Here is a 10,842-nt window from a genome sequence, read left to right as displayed (position 1 = left end):
CTTGTAACGCCAGGGTAGTGGGTTCGATCCCCGGGACCACCCATACGTTAAAATATTATGCACATATGACTAAGTCGCTTTGGATAAAGGCGTCTGCTAAATGGCATATTATTATTATGACTACCATTACAGCTCCATCTAGTTGTCGCACCGGGGATAAGTTGTTGACAACTGCAGTATTTTAGCTATGCCTTACCCTTTTCCTAACCTTAACCTCATTCTCCTAGCCTGCCACGTTAGTTATCCTAACCTGCCACGTTAGTTCTCCTAACCTGCCACGTTAGTTCTCCTAGCCTGCCACGTTAGTTCTCCTAGCCTGCCACGTTAGTTATCCTAACCTGCTATGTAAACGAACCACCAGTGCCGACAAACCATCAGTATCACCACACCTGCCGTCCCCAAATCGCACGAGAAAGAAAGGCAGGGAGACAACATCAGAGATTATGGAGGAATTACAGGTAACTGCCAAAATAAAAGAAACACCAACATAGTGTTTTAATAGGCGTTGGGCAACGAAGAGCCGCCAGCACAGCTTAAATGCACCTTGGCATTGATTCTACAAGTGTCTGGAACTCTATTGGAGGGATGCAACATCATTCTTCCACAAGAAATGCCATAATTTGGTGTTTTGTTGATGGTGGTGGAAAACGCTGTCTCAGGCACCGCTCCAGAATCTCCCATAAGTGTTCAATTGGGGTTGAGAACTGGTGACAGACGGCCATGGCATATGGTTTACATAGTTTTCATGCTCATCAAACCCCTGTGCACTGTGGCTAGCGCGTTGTCATTATTTCCGTTTACCTTGCCCTCTAAGGGGTTGAGTGGACCTAAACCTTGCCAGGAAATTGCACCCCACACCATAACAGACCTGCCAGAACCCTCATTTGCTTGATCGTTTGCCTGTGTTTTGCAATTGCTTTCTCTTAAACCACCTTTGGGTTTACCAGAGATTCGTTCTGGCTGGAGTCATCACTAGCTTCCATAGCCACAAAGTCATAATTATGGCAAAACCCTGCCTATTTCTAGATGTAACCCTGACCACACTGCTAACCTTATGCCTATCCCTAACCTTAAATTAATTTTTACAATATAGCCAATTTTTTGATTATGGAATCTAGTGGAACCCCCCAGGAAGTCCAGTAAAAATAAAAAGCGGCACTGTTGCCTCTAGTGCGTTAGGTGGCGACATTGCGCTATTTGGCTCCAATACTACAAAGAAGAAGAAAGCGTCCCATCGTGGTTGCTCCCTCAGCCAATGATAGACCTAGGGTTGCATGAGAGGGTAAGAGCAGGTGAGGTAGGAGTGGATCCAGTAGATATTGTTAGTGAACATTTAAGAACTCAGTACTATGCTGTCTTGAATATATTTACTGATGGATCTAAGGACCCTAAAACAGGGAGGACAGGTGCAGCTTTTCGTGTTCCTGAGTTTAATGTGGCAGTGATGAAAAGAGCAATTGATCATTTATCCTTATACACAATGGAGTTGTTGGCCTTACTATTGGCTGCTGAGTGGGTGGAGCAGGTGAGGCCAGACACTGTAGTCATCTGCTCTGACTTATGTGCTGCACTGATGAGCTTAAATTCATTTGTGTCACGGAGCAGACAAGATGTATTGTCTGAGATTTTGCAGTGCCTGTTTGGGGTGAGACAGATGGGGGTATTTGTGAGGTTCTTCTGGGTACCAGCTCATGTGGGAGTATAGGGGAATGAGGAGGTGGGTGTTCTTGCCAAGCAGGTACTCAAATATCCTAGTGTTGAAATGGAATTGTCAAATCAGTAAAGCAAAAACCAAGGGGTTAATAAGAATAGTGGTCAAAAACAAATGGCAAGAGTTGTGGGGGAAAGGGAAGACCTGTATAAGATCCAGGAAAAGGTGGAGGCAGGGAGGTCCTCAGGTCCAGAGAGAAGGGAGGAAGTGTAATTAAAGGTGGGGCCAGGGAGGTCCTCAGGTCCAGAGAGAAGGGAGGAAGTGTAATAAAAGGTGGGGGCAGGGAGGTCCTCAGGTCCAGAGAGAAGGGAGGAAGTGTAATAAAAGGTGGGGGCAGGGAGGTCCTCAGGTCCAGAGAGAAGGGAGGAAGTGTAATTAAAGGTGGGGGCAGGGAGGTCCTCAGGTCCAGAGAGAAGGGAGGAAGTGTAATAAAAGGTGGGGGCAGGGAGGTCCTCAGGTCCAGAGAGAAGGGAGGAAGTGTAATAAAAGGTGGGGGCAGGGAGGTCCTCAGGTCCAGAGAGAAGGGAGGAAGTGTAATTAAAGGTGGGGGCAGGGAGGTCCTCAGGTCCAGAGAGAAGGGAGGAAGTGTAATAAAAGGTGGGGGCAGGGAGGTCCTCAGGTCCAGAGAGAAGGGAGGAAGTGTAATAAAAGGTGGGGGCAGGGAGGTCCTCAGGTCCAGAGAGAAGGGAGGAAGTGTAATAAAAGGTGGGGGCAGGGAGGTCCTCAGGTCCAGAGAGAAGGGAGGAAGTGTAATAAAAGGTGGGGGCAGGGAGGTCCTCAGGTCCAGAGAGAAGGGAGGAAGTGTAATTAAAGGTGGGGGGCAGGGAGGTCCTCAGGTCCAGAGAGAAGGGAGGAAGTGTAATTAAAGGTGGGGGCAGGGAGGTCCTCAGGTCCAGAGAGAAGGGAGGAAGTGTAATAAAAGGTGGGGGCAGGGAGGTCCTCAGGTCCAGAGAGAAGGGAGGAAGTGTAATTAAAGGTGGGGGCAGGGAGGTCCTCAGGTCCAGAGAGAAGGGAGGAAGTGTAATAAAAGGTGGGGGCAGGGAGGTCCTCAGGTCCAGAGAGAAGGGAGGAAGTGTAATTAAAGGTGGGGGCAGGGAGGTCCTCAGGTCCAGAGAGAAGGGAGGAAGTGTAATAAAAGGTGGAGGCAGGGAGGTCCTCAGGTCCAGAGAGAAGGGAGGAAGTGTAATAAAAGGTGGGGGCAGGGAGGTCCTCAGGTCCAGAGAGAAGGGAGGAAGTGTAATAAAAGGTGGGGGCAGGGAGGTCCTCAGGTCCAGAGAGAAGGGAGGAAGTGTAATCACAAGGCTCAACAGTACATTAGAACATCTGACTGGGAGGTGTTTTCACTGTCAGTAGGAGATGGAGACTGTGGAATATGTATTATTTCAGTGGCAGCAATATGGGAGAGAAAGGGAGAGATTATCAGATTTAAAGAGCAATGGTGTTAAAGAGCCAAGCATAAGTGAATTGCTGAAAAAATCTTCAGGGTATTTAGTATTTAATTATGTATTTTGTTTCCTTAAAGTGGCAATCAGCAGTAGAAATAATAACAAAGCGTTTCCTCCCACCCCTGTTTGGTGAAAAGCTGAGGGATGGGGCTGGAGAAATGTAACCACTCTCAAATTCATAGACAGAGCTATGGATGCAAGGACTCACCATCCATGATATCAAAATAGTAGTTTTAACCATGTTTTGAGGCTATACAGTGTTTGGTTTACATTTACTTTGTTTACAAACAATGGAGTAAACCAAGCTTATATGATTGGTTCTGATGGGGTAAGACAGTTGAACTAAGCTTATGAGGCATTTCTAAGTTCTAGACGGGTTGGTTGTTTAGCAACAATGAGCACTTGTCTCTCAAATACATCGTTACAGTTGTTGGTTAGCTAGCTAGCAAATTTTTTGCCATAATTAGCATTGACATGAAACCAGTCAAATCACCTTAAAACAAGACATGGTATAAAAAACAAGATGAAACAAGCTAGAGGAAAAACAAAAATAACTGGAGGAACTTATTCAAGAACGATCTAATATAATATATTACAAAAATAAAGCAAACTGGATGGAATATGGAGAAAAATGCACCAAATTCTTCCTAAATCTCCCTACACATGAACCCTACCAAAAAGGATCTGCAGAAACTCGTTACTAAAGACGGAGTCATCCATGATTCTCCTAATTATATTTTAAAAGCTAAATATTTTAAGCAGATATTTTCTTTTCCGTCTCATCCTCACCCTCTGAATGACGATTACTGTAAGGAATTATTTCCAAATAATAACTAATAATTGAAAATTAACCAATGCACAATAAGATCAGTGTTAAGGCCAAATTACAGAGGAATAACTTGTTGAGGCTATTCAATCCTTTCAGTCTGGGAAACCCCCAGGGCTTGATGGCACCAGGGCTAGATGGCACCAGGGCTAGATAGAATGGTATTCATAGCGGATTTTGAAAAGGTCTTTGATAAAGTAAGACTGGATTTTATATATAAATACCTGGATTTTTTAAAATCTCGGTGAGTCTCTTATTCAATGGGTAAAAATAATGTATAGCAACCCCAGGTGTAAAATAGTAAATAGTGGCTACTTCTCAGAGAGTTTTGAACTGTCAAGAGGAGTTAATCAAGGGTGTCCGCTGTCACCATATCTATTCGTTATTGCCATCGAAATGCTAGCTATTAAAATCAGATCAAATAACAACATTAGAGGATTAGAAATCCAAGGCTTAAAAATAAAGGTGTCCATGTATGCCGATGACTCAAGTTTTATATTAAATCCGCAAGCTAGATCCCTGCAATGTCTCATTGAAGATCTAGATAACTTTTCTGCCCTCTCTGGTCTAAAACCTAATTATGATAAGTGTACCGTATTACGTTTTGGATCTTTAAAAAACACAACTTTTGCTTTACCCTGCAGTTTACCTATGAAATGGGCTGACGGTGAAGTAGACATACTTGGTATTCATATCACAAAATATATAAATGAGCTCTCCACAATGAATTTCAATAGAAAAATAGTAAAAATAGTCAAGATCCTGCAACCATGGAGAGGTAAATACCTGTCTATTTATGGAAAAATTACACTGATTAACTCCTTAGTCATATCTCAGTTTACTCACTTACGGCCTTGCCTACTCCTGATGATTCGTTTTTCAAATCATATATGCGAAGAATATTTCGCTTTATCTGGGGTGCTAAACCAGACAAGATAAAGCGTGCCGATCTATATAATGAATATGAACTGGGTGGGTTGAGATGATTAAATATAAAAGCACTAAACCGCTCTCTAAAAGCTTGACTTATACAAAAAATGTACTTGAACCCAAAATGGTTCTGAAGTAGATTACTATGAAAAGCTCATCCATTGTTTAAAAATGGCCTTTTTGCCTTTGTGCAGATTGTCATGTCTAATTTTCAATTAATTTAAAATGAAACCTTGTTCAAAGTATCATTGAAATCTTGTTTCAAACAAGCATTACAAAACTGGTTACAATTTAAATTTCACCTTCCAGAAAAGATAGAACAAATATTACAACAAATATTATGGTTGAACTCAAATGGGCTGTATTTATGGAAAATTGATGGTAATTTTTCTGTAAACTATTAGATAAACAAGGTTAATTACACACATGACGAACAAGGAGTCATAATTAAACATTGGTACATTGCTGTTGCTAGGCAAGAACTTAGTGAATTCCTCTCACTGGGTTTGTGTGTGTGTGTAAAATGGGCATCTGACCTGTCATTGGGTCAAATTTTACAGTTTTCTTATCTCACTGCAGGTAGATTGTATGTTTTAATATTCAATAATAATAATACAAAATAAATAAAATAAAAAGATAAAAGAAGCTGAAACGAGCCACTTACGATTCCCCACATGGCAGTTTCTTGTCATTCTTGCTAGCAATCTGGCTATCCAGAATCACAACAACATGCTGACTTCTGCCCCATGGAAGTGCGCACATCGTTTTCGTGACATTAACTAACCCATTTATACTGACAAAATATATAAACGCAACATGCAACAATTTCAAAGGTTTTACTGAGTTACCATTCATATAAGGAAATCGGTCAATTGAAATAAACTAATTAGGCCATTATCTATGGATTTCACATGACTGGGAATACAGATATGCATCTGTTGGTCACAGATACCTTAAACAAAAAAAAAAGGAAGGGCGTGGATCAGAAAACCAGTTAGCATTTGGTGTGACCACAATTTGCCTCATGCAGCGCGACACATCTCCTTCGCATAGAGTTGATGAGGCTGTTGATTGTGGCATGTGGAATGTTGTCCCACTCTTCTTCAATGGCTAGGCGAAGTTGCTGGATATTGGCGGGAACTGGAACATGCTGTCGTACACGTCGATCCAGAGCATGCCAAACATGCTCAATGGGTGACATGTCTGGTGAGTATGCAGGGCATGGAGGAACTGGGACATGTTCAGCTTCCAGGGATTGTGTACAGATTCTTGCGACACGGGGCCGTGCATTATAATGCTGAAACATGAGGTGATGCCGGTGGATGAATGGCACGACAGTGGGTCTCAGGATCTCGTCACGGTATCTCTGCATTCAAATTGCCATCGATAAAATTCAATCGTGATCGTTGTCCATAGCTTATGCCTGGCCATACCATAACCCCACTGCCACCAAGGGGCACCCTGTTCACAACGTTGACATCAGTAAACCGCTTGCCCACATGACACCATACATGTGGTCTGTGGTTGTGGCCGATTGGACGTACTGCCAAATTCTCTAAAATCGGCTTATGGTAGAGAAATTAATTCTGTTGTGTGACAAAACTGCACATTTTAGAGTGGCCTTTTATTGTCCCCAGCACAAGGTGCACCTGTGTAATGATCATGCCACACCTGTCAGGTGGATGGATTATCTTGGCAAAGGAGAAATGCTCACTGAAAGGGATGCAAACAAATTTGTGCACAATGTTAGAGAAATAAGCTTTTTGTGCATATGGAAAATTTCTGGGATATTTTATCTCAGCTCATGAAACATGGGACCAACAGTTTACATGTTGCGTTCATATTTTTGTTCAGTGTATATTCTTCAATAATTTTTAAGTCAAAAAATGGATGTAGCAACTGCTGATTGGCCCTTTAATGTATGTAGCAACTGTTGATTGGCCCTTTAAGGAGAAGACGTAATAGGTAGGATTTAGACTTTTCGTGTCGCTGGTCCACACTCCAGTCCAGTGGGTGGCGGTACATTAAAGTATGTTGCCAACCGCCATATAAAAAGTACAGAAGAAAAGTGTCGGCGGACGAGGCGCCGTAACGGCGGATGAAGGTTTTGGGAAAACGGTGGAACCGGATGTTCTGTTTGAATCGGATGACGTGTTGAGTGGAGATGAGAGTGAGAATAATTGGATTACAGTGGAGAATGGAAAAGGGAATACTGCTAAATGACTAACATGGAATACGAGAAGTAAAGTCGTAGTGGAAATTAGTAAATCCAAACCTAGTTCTGACTCTTTTTTGGTTGGAATAAGGGTTTTGGATCGATGTTGTTACCTGGGAGATCCGATTTGAAGTCTATTAAAATTGTGGATGCGTTGGATGACGTGGCGTGGATGAGAATAATGAGATGTGGGCTTATTTAGTTTTTAGTGTTTCCATGGAACAGAAGGAGTGTGCTCTGCACCTCAAGAAGATGTCGGATTGGAATGTGTCGTGTGTGGATCTTCGAAGCAGGGCGCCTATCAAGGGTGTTATCTCTGGGGTGGCGCTAGATGCAAAGGCTATAAGTGAAGAATTGGATCAAGTGGTTGGTGCACAATGACTGACCCGCATGGCAGATGGTGTGCGGAAACCCACTCCATCCATTCTATTGTTTTTTGATGAAGAGTCTCTCCCTTCACACATGTATTTGGGTTGTATGAGATTTCCAGCTGAGCCTAAATGCTGCAATTGTGGTGGTGAACATGCACCCGAATTTCTGAAGTGTCCTGTTAGGGTGAAGGAGATGGGGCTGGCAAGAATAAGGGCTGTCCAGAATGTCTCCTATCTGGAGGCGGTGAGAAGAGTGGATGAAAGGAGTGAAGTTGAAGAAATAATGGTAGTAGGAGTAGAGGCACAAGATGATGTTCCTTGTCAACAGAGGGATCCTGATATGTTAAGAAGGTGGACTTTGTAGCGTTTATTACTTTGGTCATCAACTGCACAGCGCAAATGGAGAGGAAATTGGAGAAAATAGGCATAATTGTGAGTGAGGCTGAGCGTTTTTGGTGACTCGAGAACTGTTCTGCAGAGGCATTGCAAGGAATCCTGTTGATGAATGCTCCGGCATCGCAGGCACCTGAGCCTGTGTAGGGAAGTGATTTGAATGTGACTGAATTGTATTTTGTATTATCTCAGAATATGGAATATATCATTTTTGTTTTGTTTCAATACCTCGTACAGTAGGTGGCAGCAATACACCAATAGGTGTAATCTGCCATAAAACTGTAAAGAAGAAGAAGAAGAAAAAGTGTCCAATCAGGAGCGAGAATGACGAAAGATTGAAGCTGCCTATCTAGTCACAAATTAACCACGTTATTTTTTTATTCTAATATTGGCAAAAAAATGCTGCCTCAATACAGATGGCTAGTCTAGATAGTTCCACGGCTTGAGGACATCAGATAAAGTTTGCAATCTTTTTCTTCCAATTCCAAACAGTCAGAGGGGACTTGCAACTTCAAGGTGGATTTAGCATAACTTTTCTAAGGTTGGGCTAGCTAGCTAAGCTAACTGGTGGAAGCTAGTAGGTGCTTTTCCAGCATAAATAGCTAGCAATTTCATAGGCTATACTGTAACGAATGTAGCACTTATAAACTGCGTTGTTTGCAGTCAACAAAACGACCATCTATAGATGTGATCTTCAAAGGGGGAATGGTACATTTAGCATATTGGCTAGGAACAAGTAGCTAACTTGCTAGTACTGGTTTTATTGTTTTAGTCACGTTGTATCAGCTGAGTGTCGACCCTTGCAGTATCAAATCGTTTTTCAGTAGAGTTGGGCAAAATCACGTTTTTTAAAAAGGCAACTGGGACTTATTTCGAGGGGGGGAAATGAATACCACACTGCAACAACGTTTTATTTAACCCGAACATGTTCAAAATAGCACCACTCATTCATTTCAGTTTAATTTACTTCATCCTCTGCCACTGCAACTCATTTGAATGGGATTAATAGGGAGTGGAACGACTGTTTTAAAAGGGCTGTGCTAGGATTAGGAATCTACCACATTTCCTTAGAAATGACCCTGTCTCCCAACAAACGTTATTTTGCCTAGTTTGGGGTGAGATGGATGTGGAACTAAAGCTAGAGGCAGATGAGAGGGATATGCCTATATCCCCAGCTGTTATTAGGTCTGATCTTTTTGATACACAAGCAGGTTATAGATATTATATAAATCCTCATGAAACAACACCACAGCAGATATGTGGAATTTTGTCAAAAGATAGCGGAGCAAGAGATGTGGAGATTAAAACAGAATCAATAGGTCTTACTACTATTGGTGCTCAGGACAGGGAGATTACAGATAATGTACTGGTACCGAGTATCAACTCCTTGTCACAGGCCGTGGGTGTAAAGCGAGTCATTCTGAATACAAACGTTGAAGGTAAACATGTTATTGTCCATACAGAGCAAGATAACCCCAGCACCTCTGTCAAAGACGAGTCATGTTTTGAAATACCACACAGTGATACTCAAATTGGAAACGTATTTAGGCTTACACTGTCTCAATCACCACTGTCAGCTGCAGAAAGTGCTTCTTCTGGAGGTCAAATCGACCCAACTGCGCAGGCAAAAGGCTACAATCTAAAGAGTAAAAAAACTAAGTGCCAGTTTTTTGAAAATGCCTCAAAACGAATACATTTGGAGCACTGCAATAAAGTAGGTGTTGATTTCAATGTCGGATCTGGATCAAAACAGAAACTTGACTTAAAACTGCTCACTAATGGTGTAATGATAGAGATCTCAAATTTTGCCAAATACTTTAGGACCTCTCAGAATGTCATCTGTGATATTCTAGAAAACAATTTTGATCTATGTTTTCAAAGTGATCAACGTCGTGAATTTGCAAGTAGGACTTACTACAAAATAATGTACTTGATGACATTGACAAAGTCCAAAGTCCCAAAGCCTGGATTGTTAACTCAAGTCTTTGAACTTCCTATGACAATGACCGTATCAAAAACACACCACTCATGTGTAAAGCACTCAAATGACACTGTGTCAGCTAACCAGAGATTGAAAAAAGATTTTGAAATACAGCAGTTGGTTATAAAGGAGGAGGAGGAGGAATGTGTCCCTATATCATCCTTTGAGGAAGATGGGTTGGTTGAGTATGAAAAGGCCCATGATGACAACAATGTCTCTCTAATCAACTTTGACCTTGATGCCAGACAGGCATCTCCTCATCATGTCAAAAAGACCATGTCTAATGAAACAGATGTACCACAGAGTGCTGTTGAAACAGCAACACATGGCCTCAAGAATGGACCTACTGGCATCTGCATGAAGGACGAACCTAATGAGGACCTCATAACTACTCAGCATGTTAAGATGGAGACCATCTCTATTGATACAGATGTATCACTGTCTGATGAGGAAGCAGGACACAGACCTAGAAAGAACCAATATGTTATGACATCTACAACAGAAGATAAAACGAAGGACCTCTACCCTTTCTGTAAGGAAATAGGTTTAGATCTTGATGTGAAATCAAAAGGTGAGGCAGAAGAAAAACTTGACTTGTGTTTATTGACCAAAGGTGCAATGATTGAAGTGGGCCGTTTTGCCAAAAAAGTGTGTGGAACTTACAGGCAGATTATCAATGATGTCCTCGAGTACAATTTTGATATTGATTTGCAAAATGATAAAGATCTTCTTGAAAATATCATCCTCAACTTACGATTAGTCGAAAAGAAAACAAGGCCGAATTTAAAAGGCATGTTAAGTAAAGAAAAACATGAATTGTTACAGGAAACTTTAACAATTGTGCCTCCCAAAAAAAGGAAACATGCAGTAATTTCAGGTGACATGGAGGTCACTAGTGCATCAGTTGTGTCAAAAGATCAAAGACTTAAAGAAGTAACTAAAAGAAGACGACTGGATTTAATGAGGAAAA

Source organism: Coregonus clupeaformis, chromosome 32 (assembly GCF_020615455.1).
Source record: "Coregonus clupeaformis isolate EN_2021a chromosome 32, ASM2061545v1, whole genome shotgun sequence".
Taxonomy (NCBI): Eukaryota; Metazoa; Chordata; class Actinopteri; order Salmoniformes; family Salmonidae; genus Coregonus; species Coregonus clupeaformis.
This window is presented reverse-complemented; position numbering follows the sequence as displayed.